Source organism: Anolis carolinensis, chromosome 2, assembly GCF_035594765.1.
Source record: "Anolis carolinensis isolate JA03-04 chromosome 2, rAnoCar3.1.pri, whole genome shotgun sequence".
NCBI classification, from domain to species: domain Eukaryota; kingdom Metazoa; phylum Chordata; class Lepidosauria; order Squamata; family Dactyloidae; genus Anolis; species Anolis carolinensis.
The window spans coordinates 37,271,328-37,297,717 of record NC_085842.1 but is presented as its reverse complement, the minus strand read 5'-3'; the positions used below and the strand labels follow the sequence as shown (position 1 = coordinate 37,297,717).

The following is a 26,390-nucleotide window of genomic DNA, read 5'->3' as shown; positions in this document are numbered from 1 at the left end:
CTAAGCCTATCCAAATTAGATAAGTATTGAATTATATTGATCTGGAATAAGAAATCTAGTTAGAGGAGCAGGGTTATTCTGTCGCTTCTAGAACTAATCTTTGCTGTAAAGATAGGGAAGGAAAGAGTTTCTCCTTCTAATATAGGCAGCGTGATTAGGGTATAGTGGTTTTATAATCACCTTTGCTTTCTGGAACCAGGGATAATTCTGTACCTAAAACCTATAGAAATTTGTTTCATTTTCTGCAACTTTAAGATCTGTGCCAGGTTTACAACCTTGTATGAATAAACATCCTTTTTTGAAGTTATCCAGACTCAGTCGTTCAATATCTATAGGACAGCTTATAGGGATTTGCAGTTCGCCCGGATAAAGGACAGCACGTTTCAGTTTTATAGTTTTTTTATTGTCCGGCGGACGGCACAGTTTTGAGGTAGATCAGCGGTTTTTCCGCTTGAGCTAGCTTGCACGGCTTTATAGTTTTTTATAGTTTAGGAAGTTTTAGTATAGGCTGCGGCTTTTCCGCCTGAGCTCAGTCTGCATACCTAAAGACTCTACCAGCGTCTGAGGCAGTGGAGCCCGCTCTCAGACCCGAAGGAGTCAAATAGTGGGGCTCTATTTCCTTGCTATTTGGCTCGCGTGTGCGCACGTGGCCCAGTGGCTTTCTGGGTTTGCACAGGCTGTGCAGTTCCCAGCAACGTCCAGGGCTCCCTCGGCGGTAGACCTCGAGCCGCGGAGCACCAGCGACAGTTCTTTGGCTGGCTCTGAGGCGTGAAGCCCACCAGAACCAGGCTAGAACCTGGACAGGCCTGGCAACGCTGCTGCGAGTTCGGCCGGAGCACTCAACCGGCTTTGACAGCCTCTTCATCAGGAGTTCGGCCGGAGCACTCGGCCGGCTTTGACCTGCCTCATGGTCCGGCGGTGGTGACCTGCCTCATCGTCCTGCGGTGGTGACCTGCCTCATTGACCTGCGGCGGTGACCTGCCTCATCGTCCTGCGGTGGTGACCTGCCTCATCGTCCTGCGGTGGTGACCTGCCTCATCGTCCTGCGGTGGTGACCTGCCTCATCGTCCTGCGGTGGTGACCTGCCTCATCGTCCTGCGGTGGTGACCTGCTTCATCGACCTGCGGTGGTGACCTCCCTTCACAGCGGGGAGGAGGCGTCTCTTCTCTCCTCCTTTCCAAAGCCAGCCTCGGTGCTCCTTCGGCGGCAGGCCTCGAGCCGCAGAGCACGAGGTGCTTGAAAATTTGGCGAAGTCGCCATTTTGGCAGTTTACGTCACTCGGGCAAGGGAGGTATCAAGTGGCAAGTTGCTGTCAGTTGACATTTTGCAGCTTGCCCACCAAAGTCTGGCGCCAAAGGTCACAATCTTTGTAAAGTATAGTTACTTAGTGATATATATTGCTATGGTTAAGTGCTGTGAATTGTATTATATATTGAATTTGCCTTTATTGTAAATTTACTTGCAGGTATATTGCATTTGCCTTTGTTGTAAATTTACTTGCTATTAAGAATACATAATGTCTATGCAATTCCAAGATGATACAGATGGTATACCTCCTTCTGAGGCTGAAGGTAGGAATGAAAGGCCCCAAAGGATAAAGCACCCTTCAGCCAAGATGCTAGCCCATCTAATAGATGAAAAGGAGCTCCTCCATGTGAGGTTAGGTTCGGCATGGGAGCGAATTGTAACATTAATGGACAGAATAGAGAGCTTGGGTATCACAAGGGTGCCAGCCATATTACAGACAGACCTCGAAGAAGCCTTCGGTCTTTGGAGGGGTTTAGTGTCTAAGATAGTCCAGGTCCTCGAGCGCATTAACGCCAAGGATTCAGAGTTAGAAATAGGGAGTGTTTTAGCTGACACTAATGAGAAAGAAAATAGGGTGAGGGCAATCCTAGCTTCCTTATGCAGCCATGAGACCAATCTTTTGAAATCACCTGCTGTGGCACTTAGTCTTAAGTCCAACCGCTCTAGCCAGGTATCTAAACTAAGGGAGCGTGCATCGTCTAAACACAGCCACTCTAGCAAGTCTTCTGCTGCTGGGAGTGCCATCTCTTCCCTAGCTGCCTTGCACATTAAGGAGGCTGCACGTCTGGAGCTAAAGAGCAAGGTAGCGGGGGCGGAGGCTGATGCTAAGGCAGCTGATCTCACCCTTCCCTTTAAAGAAGAAGAGCAACGACTGCAAATAGAACAGGCCCGTAGACAAAGCGAAATGCAAATGGAACAGGCCCGTAGACAAAGCAAAATGCAAATGGAACAGGCCCAAAGACAAAGCGAAATGCAAATAGAACAGGCCCGTAGACAAAGCGAAATGCAAATAGAACAGGCTCGTATAGAGATGCTTAGAATAAAGATGGATGCCGCAGCCAAAAGGGTAAGGGCTGAGACTTTGGCCAAGGCCCTAATTGAGCCACTCACAGAAGAAAATGTAAGCCAGTTACCAATACAGGACCCTTCTGCCAAAGTGTTTGCGCACCTTGGCAGCATGTACAGTCAGTTTTCGGATGAGGAACAGGGAGACTTCTCTCCTTACCCAGAGCAGGGCCCCAAAGTCACTTTTGAGTTTCCTGCAGAGCAGAGCGTCATAGCGGGGAGCTCACCCTTGCTCGAGCTACCTGTGTCTCCTGCTAAAACCCTAGGTCAGTCAATCAGGGCCTCAAGGCCGAGCGCTAGTTGGCCCCTACAGACAGCTGCACAGGGAACCATCGATTCGTCAGTGGTCGATGTCATCCCTCCAAGAGGCCAAAGGTTGACGCAAGGTACACGGTGGGAGTCCACTCCACAACAGCAAACTCCTCAATTGTTCCCTTCGACGCCAGAGTCCCAGCTTGTCTCCATCATCAGAAGCCCCAGAAGAGATCTTAAGGACAAGGGTGTCGAAAAGTTTTCGGACAAGCCTGAGGAATTTCTTCTCTGGAAGGCCACCTTCCAGAGAGCAATCAGAGACTTAAAGTTATTGCCGGAGGAAGAACTGACTCTTCTGGCTGCATGGTTGGGCCCAGCCTCATCCTCACAAGTTAAGAAGATCTACGCAGCCCACGTAGCCGATCCCGACAAAGCCCTGGAAAAGGCCTGGGCCAGGTTGCAGCAGAGGTATGGGGCCAGCACAGAGATTGAAGCATCTCTTATGGACAAGCTCCAAAGGTTCCCAGCTTTAAAACTCAAAGACTTCAAACTCTTGTGGGACCTCAGCGATCTCCTTGCGGAATTAGAGTCGGCCAAGGAGAATCCAGAACTGCCCGGTTTGAAGTGCCTCGATCAGCACCTGTCCCAGAGGCAGATCTTGACCAAGCTGCCCTTCACTTTGCAAGAACGCTGGGGACAGGAGGTCTTCAACTACAAGGAGGCCCACTCCCAGGCATACCCTCCATTTTCTCATTTGGTCCAGTTCATCACCAGGGCGGCCAGAGAAAGGAATGATCCGCAGACGGGCCTCCCCACCTTATACCAAGGGACCCAGCCAGAGAAGGCACCTAAAGTGGAGAAAAAACCATCCAGAGAGGCCAAAAGACCGGTTAGTGTTAAGGCTGTTGAAACTCAGCACAGGGCCAACGAATCCAAGTCAGAGGTGAAGGAGGTGCTCTGCCCCATTCACCAAAAGCCTCACAGTTTGGCCAACTGCCGGGAATTTGGCAAGAAGCCTTATAAAGAAAGACAACAGATTGTACAGAAGCTGGGCATATGTTTTAGGTGCTGTGGAGCAACTCTTCACTTTGCATCCAACTGCAAAGAGGACGTCAAATGCGCAAGGTGTAACAGCCTTAAGCATTGCACCGCGATGCACAACTCTGACGCTGTCTCCCGCGCCAAAGGGGACACGTCTTCCAAAGAAGGGTCATCTACTGAAGCCACCAACATGCAGGCCGCGTCACGGATGCAGGAGGATGCTCCATCGGTCGCCTGTACTGAACTATGCTCTGACGTGCACCAGTTCAGAGTCTGCCATCCCATCTGCCTAGCAGATGTATATCCAGCCAGAAGACCTTGGCTTAAAAAGAGACTTTACGTGGCTTTGGATTCACAAAGCGACGCCTCCCTGGCGACTCCAGAGTTTTTCCAACTGTTTGACATAAAAACCCAGACGGTCGACTACACCATGTCCACCTGTGTAGGGAAGAAGAAGTTGCAGGGTCGCATAGCATCCGGCTTTGTTGTCTCCTCTTGTGACCAGAAGAGACTGTTCGAGTTACCAGACCTCATTGAGTGTTCCTCTATTCCCCGGAACAAAAGGCAGATTGTCACCAGAGAAGTTGTGGAGGCTCATCCACACCTGAGAAGGCTGAAGAACGCCTTACCTGCTTTCCGTCCAGATGTGGACATTGCCCTTCTGCTTGGTGCGGACTGTCCGAACTTGTTCTACGTGGACGACCAAGTTAAGGGACCTCCAGGGGCGCCCATTGCTCAGCTGCTACCACTAGGCTGGACAGTTACAGGCCCAGTGTGCATAAATAGGATGCACCCTCCATCGTCGGTGGGCACTCGTCAAGCGCACGTGCTTCAAGGCAGTCGCCCCACACTAATGCATAGCTGTTTGAGTCATATCTCGGTCTATTGTCAGGGGATAACACCAGAGTATTCTTCCATCTTTGAAGTCTCCGAAAGGGATGAAACTACAGCGCTTTCCAAAGATGAACAGAGGTTTTTAGAGATCATGAACTCTCAAGTTTCCCGGAGTCCAGAGGGAAATTGGATAGCCCCTCTGCCTTTTAAAGCAGAAAAACCCACTTTGCCAAACAACAGGCATGTGACAGAAAAAAGACTCTGGTCACTGAAGAAGATAGGATGGGATCAAGAGCTGACCCCATCGGTGAAAGCAGCTTGGGCAAATTGGACTTCTCAAGCTGAAGGACTGGAAACCATCACAGTTCCCAGACAATTTGTTCCCTGCAAGGCGATGATAGAACCCACCACAGAACTTCACATCTTCTGTGACGCTTCTGAGCAAGCTATAGCAGCTGTGGCATACATGCGACAAAGGGACAGAGTTTTTTGTCACGCAGGATTCATCATGGCAAAGGCTAAAATAGCTCCTATGGGAACTTCAATACCCCGGCTGGAATTGTGTGTAGCAGTTCTTGCTGTCCAGCTCTGGCGCATCATCCAGCAAGAGATAAGAGACTTGTTTCAAGATGTCCATTTCCACACGGACAGTACAGTTGTGCTTGGTTACATCAACAACACAACCAAAAGATTCAAAGTGTACGTAGCAAATAGAATTAACAACATTCTATCTAGCTCCACACCTAGCCAGTGGCATCATGTTGCCACAAATGACAACCTAGCCGACATCGCTTCTAGAGGAGCATCAGCTCAACGAGTTTTAAGATCCAGTTGGTTGATGGGTCCCCGATGTTTAGCGGATGTCTACTTCCCGTTGGTCTTTTCACCTTCGGAAAGCATAGAATTACCAGAGTCTGTTCCAGAAATAACAGCCTGCAAGACCACAACTGCAATCAAGACAGGCCAAAGATCTTACCTGGAACTACACCGCTTTGAGCATTTTTCAGAGTGGCACAGTCTTCAGAGAGCAGTTGCTAGGCTCATACATCGCTTAGTCTGCAAAGATAGTCAGCCTTTGCAAGTTCAGGACATGCTAAAGGCTAAGGGAGTAATACTCAGGTCAGTTCAGAGGCATGAGTTTAGTCAAGAAACAGCCAGGTTAGAACAAGGGCTTAACACCCCCAGCCGGAGTTTCTTGTGTGAGCTGAACCCATTTCTGGATAAAGAGGGCATTTTAAGAGTGGGTGAGAGGTTAGCTAAGGCTAAACTCAAAGTGTGTATAAAGAACCCTATCATTGTACCCCCCAATAGCCATATTGCTTTGTTGTTGGTTCGTCACTACCATGAGAAAATCCATCATCAAGGTAGAACTCTGACTGAGGCGACCCTTAGAAATGAAGGCCTGTGGGTGGTAAATGCTAAAAGTTTGGTCAGCAGTGTTATTTTTAAGTGTGTCAAATGTCGGCGACTCAGAGTCAGCTGATGGCTGAGTTACCTCAGGACAGGACTTTGACAGACCCCCCCTTTTCCCATGTGGGAATCGATGTGTTTGGTCCTTGGGAGGTTGTCACTAGGAAAACCAGGGGTGGTGTTGTAAATAACAAAAGATGTGCGGTTTTGTTTACTTGTTTGTCAGTACGAGCTGTCCATATAGAGGTTGCAGAGGGAATGGACACTTCATCATCCATAAATGCCTTGGAAAAGTTTGTAGCCCTCAGAGGGCCAATTAAGTCAATTTGGTCGGACTGTGGCACCAATTTTGCATGTGCAGACCTTAGCCAACCACTTCTGGAAGAGGTGGAAGGCCGAATACTCAAGCCAGCTTCCAACCAGAAGACTCTGGCAAACCCCAAAGGACAATTTCAAGGTGGGAAACCTTGTGTTGCTAAAGGACAAAGACTTGCCCCGCCATGCCTGGCCTATGGGCATTATACTAAAGACCTTTCCTTGCCCTGACGGTAAGGTTACAAAAGTTCAGGTAAAGACTCATAGTAAGGACAAAATGTCTGTCCTGGACAGACCAACCAGCAATCTCGTGTTGCTTATTGGAGATGTTTAAAGTTCTAGTGTTTGTATTGTTGTGTATACAAAGGTGTTTGTATGTTTTTGATTGGTAAATTCCCACATCCTGGGAATTTAGCGGGGAGTGTTCCGTCCCCCAGGACGATGGTTTGCCTTACCTATTGGTCGTTTGTTTGTTTTCCCTCCTTTACATTTTGTTTGAGCCTCTGGCTGCAAAGGCCTAGGAAAGGTGGCTTGGAATCTGCAAGAGCTGGCTGCAGTTTTCTTTGCAGTGATTGGTCAAAGAGTGCAACATCTTAGGACCGCCCTTTTTACCAGGGTCTAGTCTCCATTTTGGAGCTTCATTCTGGCTATAGTCTTCCAACGTGCTGGAGCTGTGCAAGGCTAACTGGGACAAATCATCCTCAAAACCAGGCCAATCTAAGCCTATCCAAATTAGATAAGTATTGAATTATATTGATCTGGAATAAGAAATCTAGTTAGAGGAGCAGGGTTATTCTGTCGCTTCTAGAACTAATCTTTGCTGTAAAGATAGGGAAGGAAAGAGTTTCTCCTTCTAATATAGGCAGCGTGATTAGGGTATAGTGGTTTTATAATCACCTTTGCTTTCTGGAACCAGGGATAATTCTGTACCTAAAACCTATAGAAATTTGTTTCATTTTCTGCAACTTTAAGATCTGTGCCAGGTTTACAACCTTGTATGAATAAACATCCTTTTTTGAAGTTATCCAGACTCAGTCGTTCAATATCTATAGGACAGCTTATAGGGATTTGCAGTTCGCCCGGATAAAGGACAGCACGTTTCAGTTTTATAGTTTTTTTATTGTCCGGCGGACGGCACATGCACTTTGACACTACTTTAGTTGCTATGTCTAAATGCTGTTATTTTTTTCATAGCTGGAGCCCTAAAAAAGTGGGAGGGTGGGTGAGATTTCAGTTCAAGGATTTGACATGACACGAAGTCCAATTATTTCCCCAGTGCCACTCCGTTCCCCAAGGTACGGTTTCAGTAGTTGTTTCTTCTCTGCCATTTTTCTTAGGCTGTCTCTGTGCTTTGTTGCCCAAGCACGTCTCTCCTTTGAAAGACCATGTGATGTATTTAAATTATATTTGAGGGGGTGAGCAAAGATGCAACTTTTTTTCACAAAAATTACATTTCACACAGCTCTTGAATACTCATATTCTGACCTGAATATGGGTCAGAAATTCTCCTAAGGGAAGTTATTGCTCTTTTTGATCTCTCTGAAGTCCTTAGAAGTGGCGACCCCATTATGTAAACTCTTCTTTCTTCCCCCTCCTTTAATTAATGGTATCACGAAACAGCCGAAGGAGTGTGTGGAGATGTTAAAAACCACATCTACTCTTTGTAGGAAGTGAAAAATCTCCCTGAAATGTCTCATTTGTTAGAAATACTTGGGTGGGGGGCTGCCCTTCAGAAATCTTACTTCAAAGTAATTAATAGTTGCATTTGTCAGAAGTATTCTTTTTTAACAAAATGTATTTGTGCAATTTCACATAATTTCTTTGGATTCATAGTTCTGTTGCAGCCAAGTCTCTTTGGAAGCTGTCAAGGTTAGCATTTTGCACTACATTGGATGTTATTATCGTCGATTAGAAGAGTCATCAGGCATGGTTCATTTATGGCCTTGTTATTTAAGCATGACTTAAAGGTGGTACGGGGCAAGAGGAAGCTGGCTGTTCAGCAAAGCCCTGGGAAATGAGAATGAGATGGGCGAAATTCTTACATGATGGATTATATAACAATTCTAAACAAAAGGGATGCTTAACAAAACAACTTAAAACTAATGACTTCTAAACAAAATTACATTGCCTCACACAATTGAGTAAGCTAGGAATCAAGCATTACAAAGAAAATCCTACTACGATATATACTTGTGTATAAGTCAACCTCATGTATAAGTCGACAGCAGGTTTTGGGGCTAAAATAATGGTTTTGATATGACCTATGGATAAGTCAAGGGTTGTTCTGCAGAGAAGGGGCAGTTCAGAGAAGGGGTCAGCTGGCACCATATTTCCACCCAGGCATTTGAACAGGGCAAAGGTGGTGCTTCTTTTAGGTTCTCACTTTTCACCACTCTATCTAGTTCCTTTAAAAAAGAATAATGAAAGTACAACTCACACTGATCCATGGATAAGTCGGGCCAGGTTTTAGGGCCAATTCTTGACTAAAATATACAGACTTATACTTGAATATATGCAGTCATTCAAAAAGAGCCAGATGGAATCTTGTTGGGCAATGCAACATGCTTTGGGACCCCATTTGTTATCATGAGGCTTCAGTATTGAAGAATTGTCTGTTTTTTTTCCCATCAGTTTGCCACTTGTCATCAGAAGGGTTGCTGCTGATCACCAGCTGCACTTTTTTTAACACACTGAAGTCTGTAATTCAGTATAATTCCTCTGCAATTTGTTGAGCCATGGGTTACTTTTCAGACTAGTTTTTAAAGCCAAGACTAGGAATGGGGGAAACTTGCAATTCTGAGAATCAACTTCCTATTCACTGTGCCAAGAGATTGCTTCTGCCCATTTCTCTTTCCTTTTCCCTTTTCAAAGTAAATGTGATCACATTTTAAACATTAGAGCTCCTTCCCTGGGAGTTTTTGAAGTGTAATATATTTTTACTACTATCTCTGAGGGTATCCTGCAGCTAAAATGAAAGAGAGCCCAGAAGTACAATTATTTCGCCTTTTCAGTTTCACAAAGTGCTTTTTGAAAAATATTTTTATGCAGAATATGCTCATTTTGGCATGCAGGTTTATTTTCAGATGGAAAAAAATGTCAATTATTCCTGATATAAATTGGATATCATCCTTGAGTTTTATCATTTGTGGAATACTATAATTTGGTTGTAAAGGGGTTTTTAAAAAGTTTGCTATTCAGCCAGGATCAAATAAAACCCTTAATGTGAAGATTTCATGAGCATAAATAAACCTCATGCAGCAACCAGTGTATTTTCCCTAAGGGACTGTTTTCTCTCTCAAAGAAGTTTTATTTCTATGGCTTATGTGCCCTGGGTCTTCTTTTCAGGCTCTTCTGCTCAGGGGGGTTTATAGAAGGGGAAGAAACTAGAAACTCGGGAGTCCAACAAGTCATTCTTTTATGAAGGGAGAAATGTATTCCTTCTCTTTAGTTAGGGTTGCCAGTTCAGGATTGCCTGGGGCCCTGAAAAGTACAAATGGTCCCTTACCATGTTTCTAATCATTATACATTAAGCAGAACTTGAAGTTGCTAAAGCTTGTTCTACAAACTCACATTCATTTCCCCATTTGGAAATGGAGAGAAATTTTAGCTGAAGTGGCTATTTCCAGATCTAGGTGAAATGAAAAGATAGCAGTTATCCCTCTACATTCACTGGGATTAGGGGCTCAGAATCCTTGTGAAAGTGGAAAAAACATGAAAACGAACACACTGCACATATCTTATCTGTAATGCAAAAAAAAAAGAGAGATAGAACAATAGAATATTTAAAATGAAGAACAATTTTAACCATCATAGATTTACCCATATTTCAATGGGCGGGGTTGTTGTAGATCAGCCTTGTCTTCTGAATCCGTGCCGAGTTTCCAGTTCCAGGAGAGCCGCGCTGAGCCGCGACTCCTGAGTAGATCTTGCCTTGTTACCGCAACTTCCTTGTTCCTGAATCGAGATTGACTTCTCTTTGTTTACCTTGCTTCTTTGACTTTGCTACAGGACTTTTCAAGCGGATTTGCAGTGCTTTGTTTCCGCTATTGCTTCATGGACAGACTTTGATTTCTAAAGGAAACTATCGAGCTTCACTTGTGGATTACAAATTGGACATTGATAAACTCTTTCTGAATTGCAATAGACTATATATGATGGACTATTTCTTACTCTGACTTTCCACCTTAAATGTGCATAGATATATATATATTCTGCTTCAATAAATGGCTTGTGTGTTATATTGGCTCCGGTCTGGTTTTCGGGTGCTCGTGCTGCCTTAGGGTGCAACAGGGGTGCAGGTAAATGACCTTGGTGGGCCACATTCAGCCCACAGCCCTTAGTTTGGGGACCCCTGTTCTAGAGATTTCTATAAAGAACATATTATCAAAAACACAAAAAACTCCCCAAATCTTCAAAAGTGAAACCTGCAAATGTGTTAAGCCAATTGTATTTCTTTTGAATGACTTATAGAGACAGAATAAGGAACTTTTATTACTTGCTTCTAGTAAAAAATATGGATGCAAAAAAGAGCAGAGGGTGTGTCCTGGAATCTCGATAATTGAGAGCAAAGAAAGAAGCTAACTAACAGCCTGTCTACACTGGAAAAAATAACCTTGTTCACCCCATATTTTCCAGAGCCACATAGATTCCATTTTTGCATCATACACAGGAATCATATTGTGGTGCATTTGACTGAAGTTGCTGCTTTGCTTTCCTGTCACACTAGGGTGACCAACTTTCACCGATAAATTAAATGGAGATTAATGTGTTGTCGAAGGCTTTCATGGCCAGAATCACAGGGTTGTTGTGTGACTTCCGTGCTGTATGGCCATGTTCCAGAAGTATTCTCTCCTACCATTTTGCCCACATCTATGGCAGGCATCCTCAGATATATCTCACAGCCTCTGAGGATGTCAGCTCTTGAAAGCTATAGGACTCAAAGCAGGCTCACGCAGGCAGTTCCGTGGAAACACTTTATTGAAGACCTTCTTTACAAGTTGAAAATGAAGCTAGAACTAACATATTCCCACCAAACCCTGAGTATATCTACTTCCTACCCCCCCCCCCAAATTACGTATCTGTTATGTAGTCCTTTCCCAGGCTTGAAAAACCAGAGCAGGCCATAAAACCCATCCTCCTGGCCAGATGGCTCTTATCATTTAGATTATCTCACCCCCCCCCCCTCCAATTGCTCTGACGGGATGTGGAGAGCACTGTTATGAGTGCTGGGCTTTCACATCCTGCTATGCCTGCTATAGATGTGGGTGAAACGTCAGGAGAGAATACTTCTGGAACATGGCAATACAGTCCGGAAAACACACAACAACTCTAAATAGCGATTAAGTTGCAATACATTTTTGGCAGTGTGCCATAACTCCAACAAATGTTCATGGAATTGGTAATATTTAATGAAACAATTAATTTTCAATTTATAAAACAAAAGTCACAATGTAGAATAGTATTTTACAAATTTACATGTTTTTAGTCCCACCCTATAGATATTTGTCCATTGATGCTGCAGAACTAAGCATTTTGCTTCTTGTGCAAATTTAAAAACTCTTTACATTACTGTTATAGCGGTATTATTCTACTTTAACTGATTTTTTAAATGTTTTTTTTACTAATAAAAACAAATAGTCTTCTTAAACTTTTGCATTTCTACACGGTTGTCAAACCAGGTGAACTGGGGCAGGAGAACACACAAGCCAGAAGGTAGGGCAAGAAGATAGATAGACTAGGAAGGGATTGAATTCTCCCTGTGGGGACTCAAGACAACTTGTGGGGACTCAAGACAACTATTTAAACAACTTGGCAAAATACCCTTTCACAGCCACCTTCAAACGGACACCCACCAAAATAGTAAAAAAGAGGACAGAAAGAAATTAAATTAAGAAAATGTAATAAAATTGCCAAAAGAGGAGATTGTAATTGAGTCCAAAAGCAATTCTAAGCAGTGACTGCACTGAGATAGAACATGGAGTTAGCTACCACATGATCTCTCTCTCTCTCTCTCTCTCTCTCTCTCTCTCTCTCTCTCTCTCTCTCTCTCTCTCTCAGATGCCAGGATGCCACAGGAAAATTGAGGAGCTCACTCTGATAGATATAGACTAGCTTGGCAAAAAGACACATGATCGGCTTTCTTGCTGTGATTAGCTCAGTAATACAAAGGTGGGACCCCTCCCCCTCCCCACACACACACATGCAGGTGCAACAATAATGCAGCCAAAAGCAACTGAAAGCAGCCGATTTTGGTCACCACGTGGTCCGTTTTTGCCAAGTCAATTCAAACCCCATTGCCCGTCCCATTTCCAGGGGTTCAGTTGCCAGATCCGGTGCACACCCCCAGTGTAAAGTCTCAAAATGCATGACTTCTTCTCCTTTTCCTTTAACAATTTCAGCATCCACACAAACAAACATTACAATACAAAGTTAATCACCAAATATACAGTAACCACAAGAAAGAAAAAACAATGCCCCATCAAATCCCAATTAAAACATTTCTATTCTCTTTCCATGTTAAAAATTGACTTTCTGTTTCCACCAAAGAAGTCAATAAATACTAAACTTCTCACTACTACTTACTTAAGTTTAAACTTCTGCTAATAGTAAAATATGACCGCTCAACCTTCTAATTCCTCAACTTATGCTCTTCCTTCTTTTATAAAACAGTACAGATGCCTCCCTGGCCCCTTCCACACAGCTGAATAAAATCCCACATTTTCTGCTTTGAACTGAGATATATGGCAGTTTGGATTCAGATAAAGCAGATATTGTGGGATTTTCTGCCTTGATATTCTGGGTTATATGGCTGTGTGGAAGGAGCCCTAATCTTTTACAAACATATCCACAGATATCTCTTTAATCAATACTGACAATTTGCCCAACTCTACCATTTCAGCAAATTTTACAATCAATTTTTCTTCTGTTGGGAAAAGGCATCCCTGGCAGCTGGTCTGGTTCTTTTTAGCAAACATATTGACAACACACATTTGCTAAGAGCTTCCTGCAAGCTCTGCTAGGCGGTTCCCTTGTGTAGGATCTATTCAACTTGGACAATATTCATGGATGTAGAAAAAGCACTCAGGCTCAACAGATCGCATCCTTTGGAGATACCATGGCTCTCACATCCTGTTTTGTGTTTAAATATGCATTGGCAGCACAGGCAACTCTGATGCAAAAATACTTGAATGGTGGTGGATGGCACAAATGGGGAAAAATGTAATTTCGAAAACAGCTGAAAGCAGGGCTCCTGTTTTGTAAGCAAGTGTGCATGCCATGACAACTGCCTTGCCTGTGCTGCCCTGCAGTCACATTTATTGACTTATCTGTGCAGATAGAGATAGTTGAAATATATATGAGCAGGTCAATTACGACTACAGAATAGCAGGCTATTCAGCAGCATTGAGTACCAATCCCAGTATACAGTTGTGTACTCCCTGCAGGCTGGAGGCCAATTAATTTGAAGATCAGATCAAATTCAGCAAGTGTTATTGTATGTTACATGGATACACAATCCCTGGAGGCCACTGATAATGATAACAATGTGTTAATACAGGGTAGTCCTCTCATCACGACTCTAATTACAGAGATCTATGCTGGCTTTTGTTCTCGGAGGAGAGTCTTTCGTTAGAAGTTATGGCGCCATCATCAATTTTTCCCCATTTTGTAGCATCTGTTGTTTAAGATATTGTTTCTTTTGCAAATGGCAGTAAACAAGAAGTATATGAGATGCTGATTCCCGTGTGGCTGTGTATATCATTAAAACAGTTCCATTTATTCAAAGAAGAGTGTGTGAGATCCCTTTAGCATCGGTAAACAATTTCAAGATGTTCAGTTCAGAACTGTGTTGTTCCTTAATATCCAAGGAGGCCGTCAAATGGAAAGGGAAATATCTTTGAGATTGACACAACCCATTGTACCAGATTAACACATTCAGCAGACTCAAATTATGATATTTGTCTTGATTAAAGAGTGAATTATAGCTGGCTTTAGGAGGATTGGTGCCAGCTGGAAGAAAGTTCTAGTGAAATCAAGTCTAAGAGTGAGTGATATTTAGTCTTTAAAAAACAGCTCCAGGCAGAATTCATGCTGAATGTTGCATAGTGTAGAACTGGAGAGATAACATAATTTAGAGTAAACACATGGTTTTCATAGACAAGGGCCAGGTTGCACCCTGGCATCACAAACTGTAAGACGTTCTGGTGATCAAAAAAGATCTCTCCCAGAGACCACTGAGAGCTGCTGCCAATGCAAGTCAACAATAGTATGATAGAATCATAGAATCATAGAATAGTAGAGTTGGAAGAGACCTCATGGGCCATCCAGTCCAACCCCCTGCTAAGAAGCAGGAAATCGCATTCAAAGCACCCCCGACAGATGGCCATCCAGCCTCTGCTTAAAAGCCTCCAAAGAAGGAGCCTCCACCACGGCCCGGGGGAGAGAGTTCCACTGTCGAACAGCTCTCACAGTGAGGAAGTTCTTCCTGATGTTCAGGTGGAATCTCCTTTTCTGTAGTTTGAAGCCATTGTTCCGTGTCCTAGTCTGCAGGGCAGCAGAAAACAAGCTTGCTCCCTCCTCCCTATGACTTCCCTTCACGTATTTGTACATGGCTATCATGTCTCCTCTCAGCCAAATATGAACAAATAATTCAATGTGTTAGAACAGGCATGGGCAAAGTTCGGCCCTCCAGATGTTTTGGACTTTAACTCCCAGAAATCCCTAACAATTTACTTGCTGTTAGGAATTGTGGGAGTTGAAGTCCAAAACACCTGGAGTGCTGAAGTTTGCCCATGCCTGTGTTAGAAGGTAGCTTTTTTTTTAAAAAAAAATTTACTTCATTTATATCCTGCTTTTCTCCCCATAGGGAACCAAGATGACTAACATCAACATGATACAACTCAATAACATTTAAAAAGAAAGCCAAGACAAAAATAAAATAAAAAAATAAAAATTCGTGTCATGGATACAAAAGTTTAAAACAGTTAAAATACAATTAAAGTTATATTTTAAAGCTAAACAGCTCCCAAAAATCCCACTGACAACCTTCCTAGCAGTGTGCCTGGTGGCAGAAGAACTTTTTCACCTTCCTATGAAATGGAAACAGGGATGGGCCATCCTGGTCTTGCTTGGGAAAACATTCCAAAGTCTGGGACCAAAAATGCCCTTTTTTGTTCCCACCAAATCCATTTGAGAAGGTTGTGGGGCAGAGAGAAAGCTCTCCCTAGATCAGTGGTTTTCAACCTGTGGGTCCCCAGATGCTTTTGGCCTACAACTCCCAGAAATCCCAGCCAGTTTACCAGCTGTTAGGGTCTCTGGGAGTTGAAGGCCAAAAACATCTGTGAACCCCAGTTGAGAATCACTGCCCGATCATAGAGAGAGAGAGAGAGAGAGAGAGAGAGAGAGAGAGAGAGAGAGAGAGAGAGAGAGAGAGATGGTCCTTCAAATAACCTGGACCCAAGCCATATATAGCTTTGGCTTTGGCTTCCTATGTTCCTAAAATGCAAAAATTAAGGACTTCATCACACCAATCTATTAACATATTTAAATGCATAAAATAATCACAAATTAATTTTAGATCTGATTAAGGGAAAAAAAGACATGAAACCATGGCAATTGACCAAGAGACCCATCTGTCTCAACCAGCATGACTAGTGCTGAGTGAATATGGAAGCTGAATTTTAGAAGATTGGTCAGTGCTGTCTTTGGCCACAAGAAATATGTTGGGTCACCCCCCCCCCCTGCAACTGGCTAACATAACTTCCCTTCAAGTAAAGAGAAAATATTTCTGGTTTTGTGCTCTGGTTTCCATATGAATTGGCAAGACTAGCAGCTTAATGGTAAAGAAATCCTCTGTGCATGCTTACAAAGCAGCTGGTTTTGCAGTTCAAGGAGTTTCTGAGCAATCAGCTAGAGTTTCAACAAGCTTAAGGGTCAGCTTCAATGAGCTACAAAGCATTTCAATGGTCTACTGAACATAGACTGCACATGTCCAAAATTAGCAATTAATAGAAAATTTATGAAATGCACAGTTCCCAATTTAATAATGAGCCAGAAAACAGTTTGATATTTAAATCCACATATTTTAAAAGTTTGTAACTCATAGTTTGCAAACAAAATTCTTATGTTTTTAAAAAGCACACAAAATTGTGTATTTCACTCCACGAAGGCCTCTTCCACACTGTATAAAATCCATATTGAACTGGATTATATCACAGTGTGGACTCAGCTAATCCAGTTCAAAGCAGATGTTGTGGATTGTCTGCCTTGATATTCTGGGTCATATGGCTGTGTAGAAGGGTCCTTAGATGCATATATCATCATCATTTTATTAATAATTCATTTCTATCCTGCTTTTCTGTCATGGGTGGGATTCAAAGAGGCATACAACAATGGTAGGACATTGGTTTCCAGGTGGAAGGTGGTCCCGATCAGGGTTGGCTTGACACACTTTCCTTTTGGCACATTTCTCCCTTTCGCTCTCCATTCGTGTCTCTTCAAATTCCACAGCACTGCTGGTCACAGTTTACCTCCAGCTAGAGTGCTCAAGGGCCAAGTCAATAGTAGTATCTTGCTAGTAGAGTAGAGTCTCACTTATCCAACATAAACGGGCCAGCAGAATGTTGGATAAGCAAAAATGTTGGATAATAAGGAGGGATTAAGGAAAGGCCTATTAAACATCAAATTGTGTTATGATTTTATAAATTAAGCACCAAAACATCATGTTTTACAAATTTGCCACTTGTTTGGGAGTGTGACTGCACTTGTGTTGTTGTTAGGCATGTTGGCCCGCTGTGCGTTGTTACCTAGAGAAGCAGCTGTGGACTTGGGAGGGAGGCAGACTGTGTTGGATAATATAGAACGTTGGATGAGCAAAGATAAGCGAGACTCAACTGTAAGGTAAAGGTTTCCCCTGACGTTAAGTCCAGTCGTGCCCTACTCTGGGAGGTTGGTGCTCATCTCCATTTCTAAGCTGAAGAGGCAGCGTTGTACGTAGACACCTCCAAGGTCATGTGGCTGGCATAACTGCATGGAGCGCCATTACCTTCCCGTCAGAGCGGTACCTATTGATCTACTCACATTTGCATGTTTTTGAACTGCTAGGTTGGCAGAAGCTGGGGCTAACAGCGGACGCTCACTCCGCTCCCCGGATTCGAACCTGTGACCTTTTGGTCTGCAAGTTCAGCTGTAGTTCTGCATATATAATAAATATATAGGGCCTTTCCCCAATTTAATCCTTTATATGACTTTGTTGCAATAGAAACATAGTCTTGTTGGAAATTTCCTTTGTATTTTCCCATGACATTTGTTTCTAATACAATATTTGCTTGATCTGGTGGGGTGAAATGAGATTAAATGCTGGAACTAAAAACTGTTAGCCTGGAGTTAATAGGATGGTATTTGTCAGCTTCAGTACTGGGGTTATGCATTTCAAATTCATTGGATGTTTACTTAAAAATAAATGTCCAGAAAATACCTCAAAGGGTTTGCATTTTCAGAATCCTATGTGTTTGTGTGCGTGTGTTTATATTTAGTTTTCACATTGGTTTATAGAACATTTCTGCAAGCTTTTGATCGTTATCAAAGGTGGATCTTGTGTAATTTTTGTAGCTGAAAAATAATGTGCTGAGATAGAAATACTGCAATAGCTTTTTTGCTGTAATATCTCATTACAGAGCTTCGGGTTATCTGAATCATTTAAAGCGTCATTTAAAACTAGCTCCCTGGCACTCCAGAGCTAAAGCTTCTTGGCTTTCAATTCATTTAAATTTCATTTCACACGCTGCAAGTTAACATTAATACTTGTAAAGCGTTGGCATCTGTATCAATAAAATGTTTATTCATTTAAAAATTGGATTGTCTTCATATCATTTCATCCCACAATCTAATCTTCAGCATACCCTCATAACCCTCCCTTCTTGTACTACTCCCTGTCCCTACCCAGTATACTTTTGGTATACTGTTGCTGTAACCTCCCCTCTCCTCCTCCTCCTCTTCCTCTCTGGTTTTTTTTCCATTCCTCCTCTCCCACTCCTCCAGTAGTGGGATGTGTGTGTTAGAAACTGTCACTAAAGATGACCAAAGGTTATGGCCCAACTGCTTTCATGTTAACATGGTTTGCCTGCTTTGTGTGATAAAGCCCTTATAGCACTTTGATGACACTTTAACTGCCATGGCTCCATCCTGTTGAATCCCAGAGTTTGCAGTTATGTGGGGGATTTAAAACTATTTCCTAAGGAGCTCTAGTGCTGTACAAACTACAGACTCCAGTATTCAATAGAATAGCAGTTTCCAGGACTAAGTAAGGGTAAATGGTTCCCCTGATGTTACGTCTAGTCGTGTCTGACTGGGGGGTGGTGCTCATCTCCATTTCTAAGCTGAACAGCTGGTATTGTCCGTAGATGCCTCCAAGGTCATGTGGCTGGCATGACTGCATGGAGCGCCATTAACTTCCCTCCAGAGTGGTTACCTTTCAGTAGTACCTATTGCTCTATTCACAATTGGTGTTTTCAAACTGCTAGGTTGGTAGAAGCTGAAGCTAACAGCAGGAGCTCACCCCGCTCCCTGGATTCGAACTGCCAACCTTTCGGTCAGCAAGTTCAGCAGCTCAGCGGTATAACCCACTGCACAACTAGGAATTCAGGACTATCCAGGACTATCCAAGGCCAAAATTGTGTAGTGTAAAAGAGATTTCTAATGTTCATTTTTAACAAACCGATCCCTTTCCATCTTTTTTACATCATCCTTCTCCTTTACTGTAAGGAAAATAAATGGAGTATTGACCCCCCCAATCATAAGATAGTTAAAGTAAGTTGAGCTACAGCGTAGTCACATACAAAATGGCAGATGTGCTCAGAAGAACAAGCTGCAATGAAAAATATAACCCAGATGACATGCGTTTTAGATATTTTCAAGGAGTAGAATGGGCAAGCAATAATAATGATGCCAGAAAATGGTAGAGACAAAAGATACTGGCGTGCATTTCCCCCCTTTCTTTTAGAATAATGAGATTCACATAGAGCTCTACAGTGGAAGCTGGCACTTGTCGTGGGTGCATTGAGCGAAATTGTTATAAAAGCAGGTCACTTTAAAGGGAGGGGGCGGGTGTCCCAATTTTCCCTTTCTGAATTCTCATTTCTTGACTAACATGATTTGAGAGGTGGCAAATGGTACTCAGCAGCCGGCTTCCCCACAATTCTGACAAGACACAAACCACAGTGTCACTTTTTAATGATTCCTCAGCTGGAGGGGTGATGGCAATTCCTCTCCCTAACCCACCCCGCATGAATCCTCTTCTAGTTTTCCATTAATATATGTATTCCTAGAATCAGCTTTAAATTGCATTTTTCCCCTCCCCTTCTTCTTTCTTCTTCTTCCTTTAATTAAAAATTGGATCTGTTGCTTTTAATCTTTCTGAATAGCATCTCTTTAGCCAAGAGTGACAGAATCTGACTGTGGCTCAGTTCCTCAGCTGTTTTAACTTGGCTTGATGAGGGCTGTTCTGTTGAGAAGGAGTAAAAAGCCAGCTTTTCCCACTTCATGGCTTAGTGCAAATGGTTGCTAAAATCTAGCAGCTTTTAGCATTCCAAGGTGATGCACAAAATTGTTGTGACCTACTGATTATTCTTTCATTTTTATTTACTTAATGGTGATGGTGATGATGATGATGTGACTTACTTGTTTTGCAGGGACCTAGGCAGCATGCAATGTGGATTAACTGGGTTGCTGTGAGTTTTCTGGGCTGAATGGCCATGTTCCAGAAGCATTCTCTCCTTATGTTTCACCCACATCTATAGCAGACATCCTCACAGGTTGTAAGGTCTGTGGATTAAAATAAATGTGGATTAAAATAAATATAGTGGTCTCTAGGTTCATGAGGAGTATGTTCCTGGATTTCCTTTTTTTTTCGTGTCAGGAGTGACTTGAGAAACTGCAAGTCGCTTCTGGTATTAGATAATGGGCTGTCTGCAAGGACGTTGCATCAGGAGATAATGTTACTGAAACATGGCCATACAGCTCGAAAAACTCACAGCAACCCAGTGGTTCTGGCCATGAAAGCCTTTGACATTACATTATCCATTGAATTAAAGCCACATTGAACAAACACATTGAAAACGCAATAGAGAAAAATTAGTGGAACACCACGCTATTAAGAGCCCCTGTGTATAGTTCCTAAAAACCTATCAAACATAAGTTTTTACTTGTCTATGGAAGGCAAATTTATGTTATTTTATTTCCATTTTATTTTATTTTATTTTTCTACCACGCTTCCTCTCAAGGGAATACAAAGGTAGTGCACGCAATTATGCAAATCTTTTATTAAAAATCTCTTATGTATATACAAAATATACAAACATAAAAGTAAATTAACAGCATAGCATAGTATACATTTATTTATCCTATGCAGAAAAAAAATGAAATGCACAAATATAGGAAGGAGTATACCTGACTTGAAAGCAGTATATGTCAAAAGGATCTTGGAGTCTTACAACCTCTTCATGCATGCCTAAGGGCGTGGGGACTGGTGGCGCGACTGGTGGGGACAAGAAACAGGGCCTTCTCAGTGGTGCCCCCTTGGCTATGGAACTCCCTCCCTCCTGACCTTCAGGAAAAAGTTAAAAACATGGCTTTGGGACCAAGCCTTTGGCCAGTAAATTTGAACATTGTAATCAGAAACTATGAAATAATACAATGACAAATGGAATGGCCCCAGGAATATAACTTGGATTGCATGGTTTTAACTGACGTTTTAATATTGATGTTTTTAATTGTTTGGTTTTTAATGTGTTACTTATTTTCCAATATGTATATGTGTGGCATCGAATCGTTACCTTTCTAAGGCTGCTCTGAGTCTCCTTCAGGGTGAGAAGGGTGGGGTACAAGTGTGGTTAAATAATTAATTAATTTTAAAAGGCAAACTGGCACATGCCACCAATTTCACCCCCATGTGATGAAGGTATATGAGATCACAAGCTGAACAAAATAATAATAATATCAACACCAAGAAAGTCCCATTACAGGAAACAGGAATGGAATCAAGAAAATAAGTGAGAATCCAACCATTTCGTAGGTGAAATAGCGGTGAGGCCTATGTTTAGCAGTATGTCGTATGAGATCACAAGCTGAACATGAGATAACAATTGATGTGTGTATATGCATGAATGACCCCCCCACCACCACCACACACCCGGGGACATGAGAGAAGCCTCCCACAAGGATGGTAAAACATCAAAACATCTGGGCATCCCCTGGGCAACGTCCTTGCAGATGGCCAATTCTCTCACTCCAGAAGCAACTCCGGTAGCTCCTGACACGAAAAAAAACCCCAAAACCCCCCCAAAAAAACCACACACCCCAAAAAATATGGTGACTCCATGGGTTTCATAGTGTTTTCTTAGAGAAGGAACATTGGGAGGTGTTGTCACGACCCAGGCTACAGAGCACCAATAACCATACGCAGAGGCCAGATTCTAACTAATATCTTTATTAAGGAAATATATAAGGTTAATAAAAACAAATGTAAAAGTTAGTTCAGAAGCGGACCTTTCAGGAAAGGTCAAAATTAGTCCAAAAAAGCAATGTCCAATAAGAAATATTATGGTCCAAAGTTGTAATCCAATAACCGAAACTCTCACTTTGCCAGGCAAAGTGAGGGGAGATGACAAGGTCCTTTAGTCCATAAACTTGAGTAAGGCTAGGAAATAACTTGATACTTGAAACAAGGCTTAAAACGTGGAACAAGGTAACTAGGAACAAGAACAAGGTCCGTGGAATAACTTGGTAAAATCCGTGGAACAAGGCAAGGATTGGTCCTGGGAAACAAGGCAAAGTCCGTAGATAAACAAAGGCTGGGAAGCAAGGCGAAGGCTGGAAAGCAGGGCTAGGCTTGAGCAGGAGCGAGGCTTGAATCGGAGCGCGCTGTCCAGACACAACTCGCTCCGTAGGCTGACGAATTGACTCCGCGAAGTTACTACGCGGGTAAAACACCTATATAGAGTCTAACTTTCCCACCGAAGCAGTTCTCTGGGAATCAGAAACGAAAGCTAAACTCTGAGACCAGATGTTAAACTCCTTAAAGATTCTCACGAGAAACAGTCTTAATTGGCTACATTCTTAGCCGCAATTCTTGCACTCCTGCGCGAAGCTGATTCCAAACTTCTCTGTTGTTTACAAAACTCCCGGCGCAAGAACACGGGAGAAGTAGGCTCTGGGCTTGTTTGACATACTTCTGGGAGACAACTTTCTTGCAGGTGCAGGGTTCCCAGATCTGCCTGGGAAAGATCTGGCTGAGAGGAATCCAGTTCAGACTGGGAAGGTAAAAAACCCAAGTTTTCATCTTCATCAGGAATTACAATGTCCTGAGCAGGACTACAAGGCCCATGGGTCATCACACTATCCCCCTCCTCAAGGCCCCTCCCAAACTGGGGCCCTCTCCCCGAGGCGCGAGGTCGCGGCTTGGCGGGATAGGTCTGATGAAAGCGACGGGTTAGCTCAGGAGCATGGACAGTGGAGGCGTCTTCCCAAGAGCGCTCCTCAGGGCCAAAACCCACCCAGTCAATGAGATATTGTAGGCGGCGGCGGTGAAAGCGAGAATCCAAAATGTCCTCAACCTCGAACTCCTCCTCCCCATTCATCAAAACAGGAGGGGGGGCCGGTTGGTCTGTATCAGGACGCACACCATCCGCCGGAAGGAGCAGGGAACGGTGAAACACTGGGTGGATGCGCATTGAACGCGGAAGTTGGAGTTTGAAAGTCACGGGGTTTAATTGCGCCACCACTGGATAGGGGCCAATGAAACGGGCATCTAACTTCCGGCAAGGGCGGTGGGAGGGCAGGAAGCGAGTGGACAGAAAAACCCGATCTCCTACCTTGATTTCGGGGCCCGGCTGGCGGTGTTTGTCAGCGTGGCGTTTATAGTCCTCCTTGGCTTGGTCCAGTTGCTGGAGCAAAAGTTGTTGCACCGCTGTGAGTTCCTGCAGCCAATCCTCTGCTGCGGGAACTTCTGAAGTTTCAATGACAGGGGGAAAGAAACGTGGATGGAAGCCGTAGTTTGCAAAGAACGGCGTTTCTTTCGTAGAAGCTTGAACTCCATTGTTGTAGGCAAACTCAGACAGTGGTAACAGAGAAGCCCAATTGTCCTGTTGGTAGTTTACATAACAGCGAAGATACTGCTCCAAAGTGGCATTGGTGCGCTCCGTTTGCCCATCTGTTTGGGGATGATGAGCTGAAGATAAGCGAGAGTCTATGCCCAATAGTTTTTGTAGTGCCTTCCAAAAACGAGAGGTGAATTGAGATCCACGGTCTGTGACTAAACTCTTGGGCAATCCATGTAGTCTGAAAACATGTTGAAGGAATAGATCCGCAGTCTCTTTGGCCGTGGGGAGGCCTTCGCAGGGAATGAAATGGGCTAACTTGGTGAAAAGGTCCACCACCACTAAGATCGTGGTGAATCCACAGGAAGGTGGTAGGTCAGTGATGAAATCCGCAGAAATTATTTCCCATGGGCGAGATGGGATAGGAAGGGGGTGTAAAAGCCCTGAGGGCTTCTCCCTTCTTATCTTGGAGCGCTGGCATACTGGGCAGGTGTTGACATATTTTTCCACATCCTTGCGGATCTTGGGCCACCAAAAATCCCTTAGGATCAAATGCATGGTTTTAAATAGTCCGAAGTGTCCTGCTGGTTTGCAGTCATGACACAGACGAAGCGCCATGACACAGACGAAGCGCCCGGTCCGGGTGGGATATAAACATGATTTCTATAGCAAAGCAGCCCATCTTTAAGCGAAAAGGGAAAATGCAGACCTTGGCGAAGTTGGTCCTGCGCCCAGGCATCTGCTTGCTGACTAGCCCTGATTTCTTGAGCACAGATGGGTCCTGGAGTAGAGGAAGTTGAACCAATGGGAATGGATTTGGTGTTCCCCACTGTGAGCGTGGCAAAGTTCTCGGGTTGTAATAGTTGGGATTCAAAGGTCTCCTTGCGTCCCGCAGCGTATTCCGGTTTACGTGACAGGGCGTCTGCTTGCTTGGTCTGGGCTGGGGTCACATAATGAATCTGGAAGTTGAAACGTTCGAAGAATAAAGCCCAACGTTGCTGCCTCTGATTTAGTTTGCGGGCAGTTCTTAGATGTTCTAGATTACGATGATCAGTGTGGACTTCAATGGGAAATTTGGCCCCTTCTAGCCAATGTCTCCAAGTTTCAAAGGCTGCCTTTATGGCCAGTAGTTCTTTTTCCCAAATGGTGTAATTTCTCTCTGGTGTGGTTAGTTGACGAGAGTAAAAGGCACAGGGATGGAGGTGATCTCCCACCGGTTGTAAGAGTACGGCCCCAATTGCCACATCAGAGGCGTCCGCTTGCACAATAAAAGGGGTTCCAGGATTTGGGTGCTGTAGAATTGGCTGGGACGTGAATAGTTTTTTTAGTTGCTGGAACCCTTTCTCTGCTTGATCAGTCCAGCGGAAGGGCTGTTTTCCACGGATGCAGCTAGTGATGGGGTCAGACCAGCGGGCAAAATCTGGAATGAACTTGCGGTAATAGTTCGCGAACCCCAAGAAACGCTGTACCTCTTTCTTGTTAGTTGGCGCCCGCCATTCCAATACTGCTGAAACCTTGGCTGGATCCATGGAAAGCCCTAGAGGCGAGATGCGGTAACCAAGGAAATCTACCTCTTGTAGATCAAAGGCGCATTTTTCCAGCTTGGCATAAAGTCCATGATCCCGCAATCGTTGTAACACCATTTTGACGTGGTTCTCATGTTCTGATTGTGATCTAGAAAACACCAAAAAATCGTCCAGGTAGATTATCAAGAACCTGTCTAGATAGTCCTGAAAGATGTCATTGACAAAATGCTGGAACGTTGCGGGAGCTCCGCATAATCCGAAATTCATAACTCGGGACTCGAATAATCCGAATTTGGTCTGGAAGGCGGTCTTCCACTCGTCCCCTTCCCTGATGCGAACTAAGTTGTAAGCCCCCCGAAGATCCAGCTTGGTGTAAACCTTGGCTCCTCGAAGCCGATCCAGTAGATCCGAGATTAAGGGCAGGGGATAGCTGCTCCGCTTGGTGATATTGTTCAATGCTCTGTAGTCCACCACCAAGCGTAGTTCCCCTGACTTCTTCTTCACAAACATCACTGGGGAGGCGGCTGGGGATTGAGAGGGTCTGATGAATCCCTTGCGAAGGTTTGTCTCTATGAATTCCCTGAGAGCTTCTTGCTCTGGTTCAGTCAGGGAGTATAGATGCCCTCGCGGGATCGGGGCCCCCTCCACCAAGTCAATGGCACAGTCATAAGGTCTATGTGGGGGTAATTTTTCGGCTTCCTTCTCATTGAATACATCCCAATACTCGGAGTACTTCTTTGGCAAGGTGATGATGGGCTCGGTGTCTGTGGCATGGCAGACCTTGGCTACGAGGCAATGGTTTTGGCAGTACTGTGAAGCAAACTGCAGTTCTCTGTTGGACCAGGAGATGTTAGGGTCGTGGAGAGTCAGCCATGGAATTCCCAAGATCACAGGGAAATGGGGAACCTCGGTAACAAAGAAGGAAATCTCTTCCATATGTTCCCTTATCCACATCCTGGTGGGTTCCGACCACTGACTTACGGGGCCCGTCTTGAGGGGGCGGCCGTCTATGGCTTGCACCACACGGGCATTCTTGAAATCATGATATTGTAATCCCAGAGAGTCGGCATACTCTCTATCAATGAAATTGTTGGTAGCTCCAGAGTCTATCATGGCGTGGATCATGACGGGTCCCCTTTTTGCTGACCATAATGTGACCACGAGAAGGAACAGGACCCCGGTTGGCGGCTCTTGAATGGATTTTTTGACCGGGTTGGCGAGCCTCTCTACACCCGGTCGTTGGCTTCCCCCGCCGGCTGTGTGCCGGTCGGCTCAGACGTCTTCGTCTCCGTGGAGGACGCCGCCGCAAGACGGGCGGCAGGCTTCCCTTTGGCTGGGCACTCTCTGGCGAAGTGGCCCCCATTCCCGCAGTACCAACAGAGGTTTAAGCGTTGACGACGGGCCTTCTCGGCGGCATCTAGTCTGGGACGCACATTGCCCAACTGCATCGGCACCTCCTCGCCTCCTCTGGGGTATGGGGTTGGCGGTGGGGGTCTCCACACTGGACGTGGCTGAACGCTGGCGGGAGCGGGGGGTTTTGCCCCGGCTC

General features: G+C 44.3%; 1 protein-coding gene and 1 long non-coding RNA gene across 4 annotated transcripts in view; both read left to right on the top strand.

Moving 5' to 3' along the window:
- LOC134295981 (uncharacterized) overlaps positions 1-10,463 on the top strand; it is a 45,915-nt gene extending 35,452 nt beyond the window's left edge. The window contains exon 2 of the long non-coding RNA XR_010002514.1: positions 10,234-10,463. This is a non-coding gene — a long non-coding RNA (uncharacterized LOC134295981). The remainder of the gene's footprint in view (positions 1-10,233) is intronic.
- Positions 1-26,390, top strand: part of fhit (fragile histidine triad diadenosine triphosphatase) — a 998,292-nt gene that overhangs the window by 487,890 nt on the left and 484,012 nt on the right. The window lies entirely within an intron of this gene.